The sequence below is a fragment of the Syngnathus scovelli genome, chromosome 18, assembly GCF_024217435.2.
Source record: "Syngnathus scovelli strain Florida chromosome 18, RoL_Ssco_1.2, whole genome shotgun sequence".
Lineage (NCBI taxonomy): Eukaryota > Metazoa > Chordata > Actinopteri > Syngnathiformes > Syngnathidae > Syngnathus > Syngnathus scovelli.
In genome coordinates, this window is record NC_090864.1 from 1,809,417 (window position 1) to 1,822,927 (window position 13,511).

The following is a 13,511-nucleotide window of genomic DNA, read 5'->3' on the forward strand; positions in this document are numbered from 1 at the left end:
TTTTCTCGACGAGCTGAGCACGTTTTCTGAAATGTGCTCCTCCCGTCACTCTGGTTGGGTGCACATAGTAAAAAGTGCTCTTGGCAGCTAGAGAGTGCCGCGTTGACTGCTGCGCATGAAGAAATAACCACCTGCAACGTTTGGTTTAGGTTTTGGGTGCATTTTTAATTTTATTTCTTAAATCGCATTTTCTCGACGAGCTGAGCACGTTTTCTGAAATGTGCTCCTCCCGTCACTCTGGCTGGGTGCGCATAGTAAAAATTGCTCTTGGCAGCTAGAGAGTGCCGCGTTGACCACTGCGCATGAAGAAATAACCACCTGCAACGTTTGGTTTAGGTTTTAGGTGCATTTTTAATTTTATTGCTTAAATCGCATTTTCTGGACGAGCTGAGCACGTTTTCTGAAATGTGCTCCTCCCGTCACTCTGGTTGGGTGCGCATAGTAAAAAGTGCTCTTGGCAGCTAGAGAGCTCCGCGTTGACCACTGCATATGAAGAAATAACCACCTGCAACGTTTGGTTTAGGTTTTGGGTGCATTTTTAATTTTATTGCTTAAATCGCATGTTCTCATCGAGCTGAGCACGTTTTCTGAAATGCGCTCCTCCCGTCACTCTTGTTGGGTGTGCATAGTAAAAAGTGCTCTTGGCAGCTAGAGAGTGCCGCGTTGACCACTGCGCATGAAGAAATGACCATCTGCAACGTTTGGTTTAGGTTTTGGGTGCATTTTTAATTTTATTGCTTAAATCGCATTTTCTCGACGAGCTGAGCACGTTTTCTGAAATGTGCTCCTCCCGTCACTCTGGTTGGGTGTGCATAGTAAAAAGTGCTCTTGGCAGCTAGAGAGTGCCGCGTTGACCACTGCGCATGAAGAAATAACCACCTGCAACGTGTGGTTTAAGTTTTGGGTGCTTTTTTAATTTTATTGCTTAAATCGCATTTTCTCGACGAGCTGAGCACGTTTTCTGAAATGTGCTCCTCCCGTCACTCTGGTTGGGTGTGCATAGTAAAAAGTGCTCTTGGCAGCTAGAGAGTGCCGCGTTGACCACTGCGCATGAAGAAATGACCATCTGCAACGTTTGGTTTAGGTTTTGGGTGCAGTTTTACTTTTATTGTTTAAATCGCATTTTCTCGACGAGCTGAGCACGTTTTCTGAAATGTGCTCCTCCCGTCACTCTGGTTTGGTGCGCATAGTAAAAAGTGCTCTTGGCAGCTAGAGAGTGCCGCATTGACCACTGCACATGAAGAAATGACCATCTGCAACGTTTGGTTTAGGTTTTAGGTGCATTTTTTATTTTATTGCTTAAATAGCCTTTTCTGGACGAGCTGAGCACGTTTTCTGAAATGTGCTCCTCCCGTCACTCTGGTTGGGTGCGCATAGTAAAAAGTGCTCTTGGCAGCTAGAGAGTGCCGCGTTGACCACTGCGCATGAAGAAATAACCACCTGCAACGTTTGGTTTAGGTTTTGGGTGCATTTTTAATTTTATTGCTTAAATCGCATTTTCTCGACGAGCTGAGCACGTTTTCTGAAATGTGCTCCTCCCGTCACTCTGGTTGGGTGCGCATAGTAAAAAGTGCTCTTGGCAGCTAGAAAGTGCCACGTTGACCACTGTGCATGAAGAAATAACCACCTGCAACGTTTGGTTTAGGTTTTGGGTGCATTTTTAATTTTATTGCTTAAATCGCATGTTCTCGTCGAGGTGAGCACATTTTCTGAAATGCACTCCTCCCGTCACTCTTGTTGGGTGTGCATATTAAAAAGTGCTCTTGGCAGCTAGAGAGTGCCGCGTTGACCACTGCGCATGAAGAAATGACCATCTGCAACGTTTGGTTTAGGTTTTGGGTGCATTTTTAATTTTATTGCTTAAATCGCATTTTCTCGACGAGCTGAGCACGTTTTCTGAAATGTGCTCCTCCCGTCACTCTGGTTGGGTGCGCATACTAAAAAGTGCTCTTGGCAGCTGGAGAGTGCCGCGTTGACCACTGCGCATGAAGAAATAACCACCTGCAACGTTTGGTTTAGGTTTTAGGTGCATTTTTAATTTTATTGCTTAAATCGCATTTTCTCGACGAGCTGAGCACGTTTTCTGAAATGTGCTCCTCCCGTCACTCTGGTTGGGTGCGCATAGTAAAAAGTGCTCTCTGCAGCTAGAGAGTGCCGCGTTGACTGCTGCGCATGAAGAAACAACCACCTGCAACGTTTGGTTTAGGTTTTGGGTGCATTTTTAATTTTATTGCTTAAATTGCATTTACTCGACGAGCTGAGCACGTTTTCTGAAATGTGCTCCTCCCGTCACTTTGGTTGGGTGCGCATAGTAAAAAGTGCTCTTGGCAGCTAGAGAGTGCCGCGTTGACTGCTGCGCACGAAGAAATAACCACCTGCAACGTTTAGTTTAGGTTTTAGGTGCATTTTTAATTTTATTGCTTAAATCGCATTTTCTCGACGAGCTGAGCACGTTTTCTGAAATGTGCTCCTCCCGTCGCTCTGGTTGGGTGCGCATAGTAAAAAGTGCTCTTGGCAGCTAGAGAGTGCCGCGTTGACCACTGCGCATGAAGAAATAACCACCTGCAACGTTTGGTTTAGGTTTTAGGTGCATTTTTAATTTTATTGCTTAAATCGCATTTTCTCGACGAGCTGAGCACGTTTTCTGAAATGTGCTCCTCCCGTCACTCTGGTTGGGTGCGCATAGTAAAAAATGCTCTTGGCAGCTAGAGAGTGCCGCGTTGACCACTGCGCATGAAGAAATAACCACCTGCAACGTTTGGTTTAATGTTTTGGGTGCATTTTTAATTTTATTGCTTAAATCGCATTTTCTCGACGAGCTGAGCACGTTTTCTGAAATGTGCTCCTCCCGTCACTCTGGTTGGGTGTGCATAGTAAAAAGTGCTCTTGGCAGCTAGAGAGTGCCGTGTTGACTGCTGCGCATGAAGAAATAACCACCTGCAACGTTTGGTATAGATTTTAGGTGCATTTTTAATTGTATTGCTTAAATCGCATTTTCTCGACGAGCTGAGCACGTTTTCTGAAATGTGCTCCTCCCGTCACTCTGGTTGGGTGCGCATAGTAAAAAGTGCTCTTGGCAGCTAGAGAGTGCCGCGTTGACCACTGCACATGAAGAAATGACCATCTGCAACGTTTGGTTTAGGTTTTGGGTGCATTTTTAATTTTATTGCTTAAATCGCATTTTCTCGACGAGCTGAGCACGTTTTCTGAAATGTGCTCCTCCCGTCACTCTGGTTGGGTGTGCATAGTAAAAAGTGCTCTTGGCAGCTAGAGAGTGCCGCGTTGACCACTGCGCATGAAGAAATAACCACCTGCAACGTTTGGTTTAGGTCTTAGGTGCATCTTTAATTTTATTGCTTAAATCGCATTTTCTCGACGTGCTGAGCACGTTTTCTGAAATGTGCTCCTCCCGTCACTCTGGTTGGGTGCGCATAGTAAAAAGTGCTCTTGGCAGCTAGAGAGTGCCGCGTTGACCACTGCGCATGAAGAAATAACCACCTGCAACGTTTGGTTTAGGTTTTAGGTGCATTTTTAATTTTATTGCTTAAATTGCATTTTCTCGACGAGCTGAGCACGTTTTCTGAAATGTGCTCCTCCCGTCACTCTGGTTGGGTGCGCATAGTAAAAAGTGCTCTTGGCAGCTAGAGAGTGCCGCGTTGACTGCTGCGCATGAAGAAATAACCACCTGCAACGTTTGGTTTAGGTTTTAGGTGCATTTTTAATTTTATTGCTTAAATCGCATTTTCTCGACGAGCTGAGCACGTTTTCTGAAATGTGCTCCTCCCGTCACTCTGGTAGGGTGCGCATAGTAAAAAGTGCTCTTGGCAGCTAGAGTGTGCCGCGTTGACCACTGCGCATGAAGAAATGACCATCGGCAACGTTTGGTTTAGGTTTTTAGTGCATTTTTAATTTTATTGCTTAAATCGCATTTTCTCGACGAGCTGAGCACGTTTTCTGAAATGTGCTCCTCCCGTCACTCTGGTTGGGTGCGCATAGTAAAAAGTGCTCTTGGCAGCTAGAGAGTGCCGCGTTGACCACTGCGCATGAAGAAATAACCACCTGCAACGTTTGGTTTAGGTTTTGGGTGCATTTTTAATTTTATTGCTTAAATCGCATTTTCTCGACGAGCTGAGCACGTTTTCTGAAATGTGCTCCTCCCGTCACTCTGGTTGGGTGCGCATAGTAAAAAGTGCTCTTGGCAGCTAGAGAGTGCCGCGTTGACCACTGCGCATGAAGAAATAACCACCTGCAACGTTTGGTTTAGGTTTTGGGTGCATTTTTAATTTTATTGCTTAAATCGCATTTTCTGGACAAGCTGAGCACGTTTTCTGAAATGTGCTCCTCCCGTCACTCTGGTTAGGTGCGCATAATAAAAAGTGCTCTTGGCAGCTAGAGAGTGCCGCGTTGACTGCTGCACATGAAGAAATAACCACCTGCAACGTTTGGTTTAGGTTTTAGGTGCATTTTTAATTTTATTGCTTAAATCGCATTTTCTCGACGTGCTGAGCACGTTTTCTGAAATGTGCTCCTCCCGTCACTCTGGTTGGGTGCGCATAGTAAAAAGTGCTCTTGGCAGCTAGAGAGTGCCGCGTTGACCACTGCGCATGAAGAAATAACCACCTGCAACGTTTGGTTTAGGTTTTGGGTGCATTTTTAATTTTATTGCTTAAATCGCATTTTCTCGACGAGCTGAGCACGTTTTCTGAAATGTGCTCCTCCCGTCACTCTGGTTGGGTGCGCATAGTAAAAAGTGCTCTTGGCAGCTAGAGAGTGCCGCGTTGACCACTGCGCATGAAGAAATGACCATCTGCAACGTTTGTTTTAGGTTTTGGGTGCATTTTTAATTTTATTGCTTAAATCGCATTTTCTCGTCGAGCTGAGCACGTTTTCTGAAATGTGCTCCTCCCGTCACTCTGGTTGGGTGTGCATAGTAAAAAGTGCTCTTGGCAGCTAGAGAGTGCCGCGTTGACCACTGCGCATGAAGAAATTGACCATCTGCAACGTTTGGTTTAGGTTTTGGGTGCATTTTTAATTTTATTGCTTAAATCGCATTTTTTCGACGAGCTGAGCACGTTTTCTGAAATGTGCTCCTCCCTTCACTCTGGTTGGGTGCGCATGGTAAAAAGTGCTCTTGGCAGCTAGAGAGTGCCGCGTTGAACACTGCGCATGAAGAAATTGACCATCTGCAACGTTTGGTTTAGGTTTTGGGTGCATTTTTAATTTTATTGCTTAAATCGCATTTTCTCGACGAGCTGAGCACGTTTTCTGAAATGTGCTCCTCCCGTCACTCTGGTTGGGTGCGCATAGTAAAAAGTGCTCTTGGCAGCTAGAGAGTGCCGCGTTGACCACTGCGCATGAAGAAATGACCATCTGCAACGTTTGGTTTAGGTTTTAGGTGCATTTTTAATTTTATTGCTTAAATCGCATTTTCTCGACGAGCTGAGCACGTTTTCTGAAATGTGCTCCTCCCGTCACTCTGGTTGGGTGCGCATAGTAAAAAGTGCTCTTGGCAGCTAGAGAGTGCTGCGTTGACTGCTGCGAATGAAGAAATAACCACCTGCAACGTTTGGTTTAGGTTTTAGGTGCATTTTTAATTTTATTGCTTAAATCGCATTTTCTCGACGAGCTGAGCACGTTTTCTGAAATGTGCTCCTCCCGTCACTCTGGTTGGGTGCGCATAATAAAAAGTGCTCTTGGCAGCTAGAGAGTGCCGCGTTGACCACTGCGCATGAAGAAATAACCACCTGCAACGTTTGTTTTAGGTTTTGGGTGCATTTTTAATTGTATTGCTTAAATCGCATTTTCTCGACGAGCTGAGCACGTTTTCTGAAATGTGCTCCTCCCTTCACTCTGGTTGGGTGCGCATAGTAAAAAGTGCTCTTGGAGGCTAGAGAGTGCCGCGTTGACCATTGCGAATGATGAAATAACCACCTGCAACGTTTGGTTTAGGTTTTAGGTGCATTTTTAATTTTATTGCTTAAATCGCATTTTCTTGACGAGCTGAGCACGTTTTCTGAAATGTGCTCCTCCCGTCACTCTGGTTGGGTGCGCATAGTAAAAAGTGCTCTTGGCAGCTAGAGAGTGCCGCGTTGACCACTGCGCATGAAGAAATAACCGCCTGCAACGTTTGGTTTAGGTTTTGGGTGCATTTTTAATTTTATTGCTTAAATCGCATTTTCTCGTCGAGTTGAGCACGTTTTCTGAAATGTGCTCCTCCCGTCACTCTGGTTGGGTGCGCATAGTAAAAAGTGCTCTTGGCAGCTAGAGAGTGCCGCGTTGACCACTGCGCATGAAGAAATGACCATCTGCAACGTTTGGTTTAGGTTTTAGGTGCATTTTTAATTTTATTGCTTAAATCGCATTTTCTCGACGAGCTGAGCACGTTTTCTGAAATGTGCTCCTCCCGTCACTCTGGTTGGGTGCGCATAGTAAAAAGTGCTCTTGGCAGCTAGAGAGTGCCGCGTTGACTGCTGCGCATGAAGAAATATCCACCTGCAACGTTTGGTTTAGGTTTTAGGTGCATTTTTAATTTTATTGCTTAAATCGCATTTTCTCGACGAGCTGAGCACGTTTTCTGAAATGTGCTCCTCCCGTCACTCTGGTTGGATGCGCATAGTAAAAAGTGCTCTTGGCAGCTAGAGAGTGCCGCGTTGACCACTGCGCATGAAGAAATAACCACCTGCAACGTTTGGTTTAGGTTTTGGGTGCATTTTTAATTTTATTGCTTAAATCGCATTTTCTGGACGAGCTGAGCACGTTTTCTGAAATGTGCTCCTCCCGTCACTCTGGTTGGGTGCGCATAGTAAAAAGTGCTCTTGGCAGCTAGAGAGTGCCGCGTTGACCACTGCGCATGAAGAAATAACCATCTGCAACGTTTGGTTTAGGTTTTAGGTGCATTTTTAATTTTATTGCTTAAATCGCATTTTCTCGACGAGCTGAGCACGTTTTCTGAAATGTGCTCCTCCCGTCACTCTGGTTGGGTGGGAATAGTAAAAAGTGCTCTTGGCAACTAGAGAGTGCCGCGTTGACCACTGCGCATGAAGAAATGACCATTTGCAACGTTTGGTTTAGGTTTTAGGTGCATTTTTATTTTTATTGCTTAAATTGCATTTTCTCGACGAGCTGAGCACGTTTTCTGAAATGTGCTCATCCCGTCACTCTGGTTGTGTGCGCATAGTAAAAAGTGCTCTCGGCAGCTAGAGAGTGCCGCGTTGACTGCTGCGCATGAAGAAATAACCACCTGCAACGTTTGGTTTAGGTTTTAGGTGCATTTTTAATTTTATTGCTTAAATCGCATTTTCTCGACGAGCTGAGCACGTTTTCTGAAATGTGCTCCTCCCGTCACTCTGGTAGGGTGCGCATAGTAAAAAGTGCTCTTGGCAGCTAGAGAGTGCCGCGTTGACCACTGCGCATGAAGAAATAACCACCTGCAACGTTTGGTTTAGGTTTTGGGTGCATTTTTAATTTTTTTGCTTAAATCGCACTTTCTCGTCGAGCTGAGCACGTTTTCTGAAATGTGCTCCTCCCGTCACTCTGGTTGGGTGCGCATAGTAAAAAGTGCTCTTGGCAACTAGAGAGTGCCGCGTTGACCACTGCGCATGAAGAAATGACCATTTGCAACGTTTGGTTTAGGTTTTAGGTGCATTTTTAATTTTATTGCTTAAATCGCATTTTCTCGACGAGCTGAGCACGTTTTCTGAAATGTGCTCCTCCCGTCACTCTGGTTGGGTGCGCATAGTAAAAAGTGCTCTTGGCAGCTAGAGAGTGCCGCGTTGACCACTGCGCATGAAGAAATAACCACCTTCAACGTTTGGTTTAGGTTTTGGGTGCATTTTTAATTTTATTGCTTAAATCGCATTTTCTCGACGAGCTGAGCACGTTTTCTGAAATGTGCTCCTCCCGTCACTCTGGTTGGCTGCGCATAGTAAAAAGTGCTCTTGGCAGCTAGAGAGTGCCGCGTTGACTGCTGCACATGAAGAAATAACCACCTGCAACGCTTGGTTTAGGTTTTACGTGCATTTTTAATTTTATTGCTTAAATCGCATTTTCTCGACGAGCTGAGCACGTTTTCTGAAATGTGCTCCTCCCGTCACTCTGGTTGGGTGCGCATAGTAAAAAGTGCTCTTGGCAGCTAGAGAGTGCCGCGTTGACCACTGCGCATGAACAAATAACCACCTGCAACGTTTGGTTTAGGTTTTGGGTGCATTTTTAATTTTATTGCTTAAATCGCATTTTCTCGTCGAGCTGAGCACGTTTTCTGAAATGTGCTCCTCCCGTCACTCTGGTTGGGTGCGCATAGTAAAAAGTGCTCTTGGCAGCTAGAGAGTGCCGCGTTGACCACTGCACATGAAGAAATAACCACCTGCAACGTTTGTTTTAGGTTTTTGGTGCATTTTTAATTTTATTGCTTAAATCGCATTTTCTCGTCGAGCTGAGCACGTTTTCAGAAATGTGCTCCTCCCGTCACTCTGGTTGGGTGTGCATAGTAAAAAGTGCTCTTGGCAGCTAGAGAGTGCCGCGTTGACCACTGCGCATGAAGAAATTGACCATCTGCAACGTTTGGTTTAGGTTTTAGGTGCATTTTTAATTTTATTGCTTAAATCGCATTTTCTCGACGAGCTGAGCACGTTTTCTGAAATGTGCTCCTCCCGTCACTCTGGTTGGGTGCGCATAGTAAAAAGTGCTCTTGGCAGCTAGAGAGTGCCGCGTTGACCACTGCGCATGAAGAAATAACCACCTTCAACGTTTGGTTTAGGTTTTGGGTGCATTTTTAATTTTATTGCTTAAATCGCATTTTCTCGACGAGCTGAGCACGTTTTCTGAAATGTGCTCCTCCCGTCACTCTGGTTGGCTGCGCATAGTAAAAAGTGCTCTTGGCAGCTAGAGAGTGCCGCGTTGACTGCTGCACATGAAGAAATAACCACCTGCAACGCTTGGTTTAGGTTTTACGTGCATTTTTAATTTTATTGCTTAAATCGCATTTTCTCGACGAGCTGAGCACGTTTTCTGAAATGTGCTCCTCCCGTCACTCTGGTTGGGTGCGCATAGTAAAAAGTGCTCTTGGCAGCTAGAGAGTGCCGCGTTGACCACTGCGCATGAACAAATAACCACCTGCAACGTTTGGTTTAGGTTTTGGGTGCATTTTTAATTTTATTGCTTAAATCGCATTTTCTCGTCGAGCTGAGCACGTTTTCTGAAATGTGCTCCTCCCGTCACTCTGGTTGGGTGCGCATAGTAAAAAGTGCTCTTGGCAGCTAGAGAGTGCCGCGTTGACCACTGCACATGAAGAAATAACCACCTGCAACGTTTGTTTTAGGTTTTTGGTGCATTTTTAATTTTATTGCTTAAATCGCATTTTCTCGTCGAGCTGAGCACGTTTTCAGAAATGTGCTCCTCCCGTCACTCTGGTTGGGTGTGCATAGTAAAAAGTGCTCTTGGCAGCTAGAGAGTGCCGCGTTGACCACTGCGCATGAAGAAATTGACCATCTGCAACGTTTGGTTTAGGTTTTGGGTGCATTTTTAATTTTATTGCTTAAATCGCATTTTCTCGACGAGCTGAGCACGTTTTCTGAAATGTGCTCCTCCCTTCACTCTGGTTGGGTGCGCATAGTAAAAAGTGCTCTTGGCAGCTAGAGAGTGCCGCGTTGAACACTGCGCATGAAGAAATTGACCATCTGCAACGTTTGGTTTAGGTTTTGGGTGCATTTTTAATTTTATTGCTTAAATCGCATTTTCTCGACGAGCTGAGCACGTTTTCTGAAATGTGCTCCTCCCGTCACTCTGGTTGGGTGCGCATAGTAAAAAGTGCTCTTGGCAGCTAGAGAGTGCCGCGTTGACCACTGCGCATGAAGAAATGACCATCTGCAACGTTTGGTTTAGGTTTTAGGTGCATTTTTAATTTTATTGCTTAAATCGCATTTTCTGGACGAGCTGAGCACGTTTTCTGAAATGTGCTCCTCCCGTCACTCTGGTTGGGTGCGCATAGTAAAAAGTGCTCTTGGCAGCTAGAGATTGCCGCGTTGACCACTGCGCATGAAGAAATAACCACCTGCAACGTTTGGTTAAGGTTTTAGGTGCATTTTTAATTTTATTGCTTAAATCGCATTATCTGGACGAGCTGAGCACGTTTTCTGAAATGTGCTCCTCCCGTCACTCTGGTTGGGTGCGCATAGTAAAAAGTGCTCTTGGCAGCTAGAGAGCTCCGCGTTGACCACTGCATATGAAGAAATAACCACCTGCAACGTTTGGTTTAGGTTTTGGGTGCATTTCTAATTTTATTGCTTAAATCGCATTTTCTGGACGAGCTGAGAACGTTTTCTGAAATGTGCTCCTCCCGTCACTCTGGTTGGGTGCGCATAGTAAAAAGTGCTCTTGGCAGCTAGAGAGTGCCGCGTTGACCTCTGCGAATAAAGAAATAACCACCTGCAACGTTTGGTTTAGGTTTTAGGTGCATTTTTAATTTGATTGCTTAAATCGCATTTTCTGGACGAGCTGAGCACGTTTTCTGAAATTTGCTCCTCCCGTCACTCTGGTTGGGTGCGCATAGTAAAAAGTGCTCTTGGCAGCTAGAGAGTGCCGCGTTGACCACTGCGCATGAAGAAATGACCTTCTGCAACGTTTGGTTTAGGTTTTAGGTGCATTTTTTTATTTTAATGCTTAAATAGCATTTTCTGGACGAGCTGAGCACGTTTTCTGAAATGTGCTCCCCCGTCACTCTGGTTGGGTGCGCATAGTAAAAAGTGCTCTTGGCAGCTAGAGAGTGCCGCGTTGACCACTGCGCATGAAGAAATAACCACCTGCAACGTTTGGTTTAGGTTTTGGGTGCATTTTTAATTTTATTGCTTAAATCGCATGTTCTCATCGAGCTGAGCACATTTTCTGAAATGCGCTCCTCCCGTCACTCTTGTTGGGTGTGCATAGTAAAAAGTGCTCTTGGCAGCTAGAGAGCTCCGCGTTGACCACTGCACATGAAGAAATGACCATCTGCAACGTTTGGTTTAGGTTTTAGGTGCATTTTTTATTTTATTGCTTAAATAGCCTTTTCTGGACGAGCTGAGCACGTTTTCTGAAATGTGCTCCTCCCGTCACTCTGGTTGGGTGCGCATAGTAAAAAGTGCTCTTGGCAGCTAGAGAGTGCCGCGTTGACCACTGCGCATGAAGAAATAACCACCTGCAACGTTTGGTTTAGGTTTTGGGTGCATTTTTAATTTTATTGCTTAAATCGCATTTTCTCGACGAGCTGAGCACGTTTTCTGAAATGTGCTCCTCCCGTCACTCTGGTTGGGTGCGCAAAGTAAAAAGTGCTCTTGGCAGCTAGAGAGTGCCGCTTTGACTGCTGCGCATGAAGAAATAACCACCTGCAACGTTTGGTTTAGGTTTTGGGTGCATTTTTAATTTTATTGCTTAAATCGCATTTTCTCGACGAGCTGAGCACGTTTTCTGAAATGTGCTCCTCCCGTCACTCTGGTTGGGTGCGCATAGTAAAAAGTGTTCTTGGCAGCTAGAGAGTGCCGCGTTGACTGCTGCGCACGAAGAAATAACCACCTGCAACGTTTGGTTTAGGTTTTGGGTGCATTTTTAATTTTATTGCTTAAATCGCATTTTCTCGACGAGCTGAGCACGTTTTCTGAAATGCGCTCCTCCGGTCACTCTGGTTGGGTGCGCATAGTAAAAAAGTGCTCTTGGCAGCTAGAGAGTGCCGCGTTCACCACTGCGCATGAAGAAATAACCAACTGCAACGTTTGGTTTAGGTTTTGGGTGCATTTTTAATTTTATTGCTTAAATCGCATTGTCTGGACGAGTTGAGCACGTTTTCTGAAATGTGCTCCTCCCGTCACTCTGGTTGGGTGTGCATAGTAAAAAGTGCTCTTGGCAGCTAGAGAGTGCCGCGTTGACCACTGCGCATGAAGAAACGACCATCTGCAACGTTTGGTTTAGGTTTTAGGTGCATTTTTAATTTTATTGCTTAAATCGCATTTTCTGGACGAGCTGAGCACGTTTTCTGAAATGTGCTCCTCCCGTCACTCTGATTGGGTGCGCATAGTAAAAAGTGCTCTTGGCAGCTAGAGAGTGCCGCGTTGACCACTGCGCATGAAGAAATAACCACCTGCAACGTTTGGTTTAGGTTTTGGGTGCATTTTTAATTTTATTGCTTAAATCGCATTTACTCGACGAGCTGAGCACGTTTTCTGAAATGTGCTCCTACCGTCACTCTGTTTGGGTGCGCATAGTAAAAAGTGCTCTTGGCAGCTAGAGAGTGCCGCGTTGACTGCTGCGCACGAAGAATTAACCACCTGCAACGTTTGGTTTAGGTTTTAGGTGCATTTTTAATTTTATTGCTTAAATCGCATTTTCTCGACGAGCTGAGCACGTTTTCTGAAATGTGCTCCTCCCGTCACTCTGGTTGGGTGCGCATAGTAAAAAGTGGTCTTGGCAGCTAGAGAGTGCCGCGTTGACCACTGCGCATGAAGAAATAACCACCTGCAACGTTTGGTTCAGGTTTTAGGTGCATTTTTAATTTTATTGCTTAAATCGCAATTTCTCGACGAGCTGAGCACGTTTTCTGAAATGTGCTCCTCCCGTCACTCTGGTTGGGTGCGCATAGTAAAAAATGCTCTTGGCAGCTAGAGAGTGCCGCGTTGACCACTGCGCGTGAAGAAATAACCACCTGCAACGTTTGGTTTAGATTTTGGGTGCATTTTTAATTTTATTGCTTAAATCGCATTTTCTCGACGAGCTGAGCACGTTTTCTGAAATGTGCTCCTCCCGTCACTCTGGTTGGGTGTGCATAGTAAAAAGTGCTCTTGGCAGCTAGAGAGTGCCGCGTTGACCATTGCGCATGAAGAAATGACCATCTGCAACGTTTGGTTTCGGTTTTGGGTGCATTTTTAATTTTATTGCTTAAATCGCATTGTCTCGACGAGCTGAGCACGTTTTCTGGAATGTGCTCCTCCCGTCACTCTGGTTGGGTGTGCATAGTAAAAAGTGCTCTTGGCAGCTAGAGAGTGCCGCGTTGACTGCTGCGCATGAAGAAATGACCATCTGCAGCGTTTGGTTTAGGTTTTAGGTGCATTTTTAATTTTATTGCTTAAATCGCATTTTCTCGACGAGCTAAGCACGTTTTCTGACATGTGCTCCTCCCGTCACTCTGGTTGGGTGCGCATAGTAAAAAGTGCTCTTGGCAGCTAGACAGTGCCGCGTTGACCACTGCGCATGAAGAAATAACCACCTGCAACGTTTGGTTTAGGTTTTAGGTGCATTTTTAATTTTATTGCTTAAATCGCATTTTCTCGACGAGCTGAGCACGTTTTCTGAAATGTGCTCCTCCCGTCACTCTGGTTGGGTGCGCATAGTAAAAAGTGCTCTTGGCAGCTAGAGAGTGCCGCGTTGACCACTGCGCATGAAGAAATAACCACCTGCAACGTTTGGTTTGGGTTTTAGGTGCATTTTTAATTTTATTGCTTAAATCGCATTTTCTCGACGAGCTGAGCACGTTTTCTGAAATGTGCTCC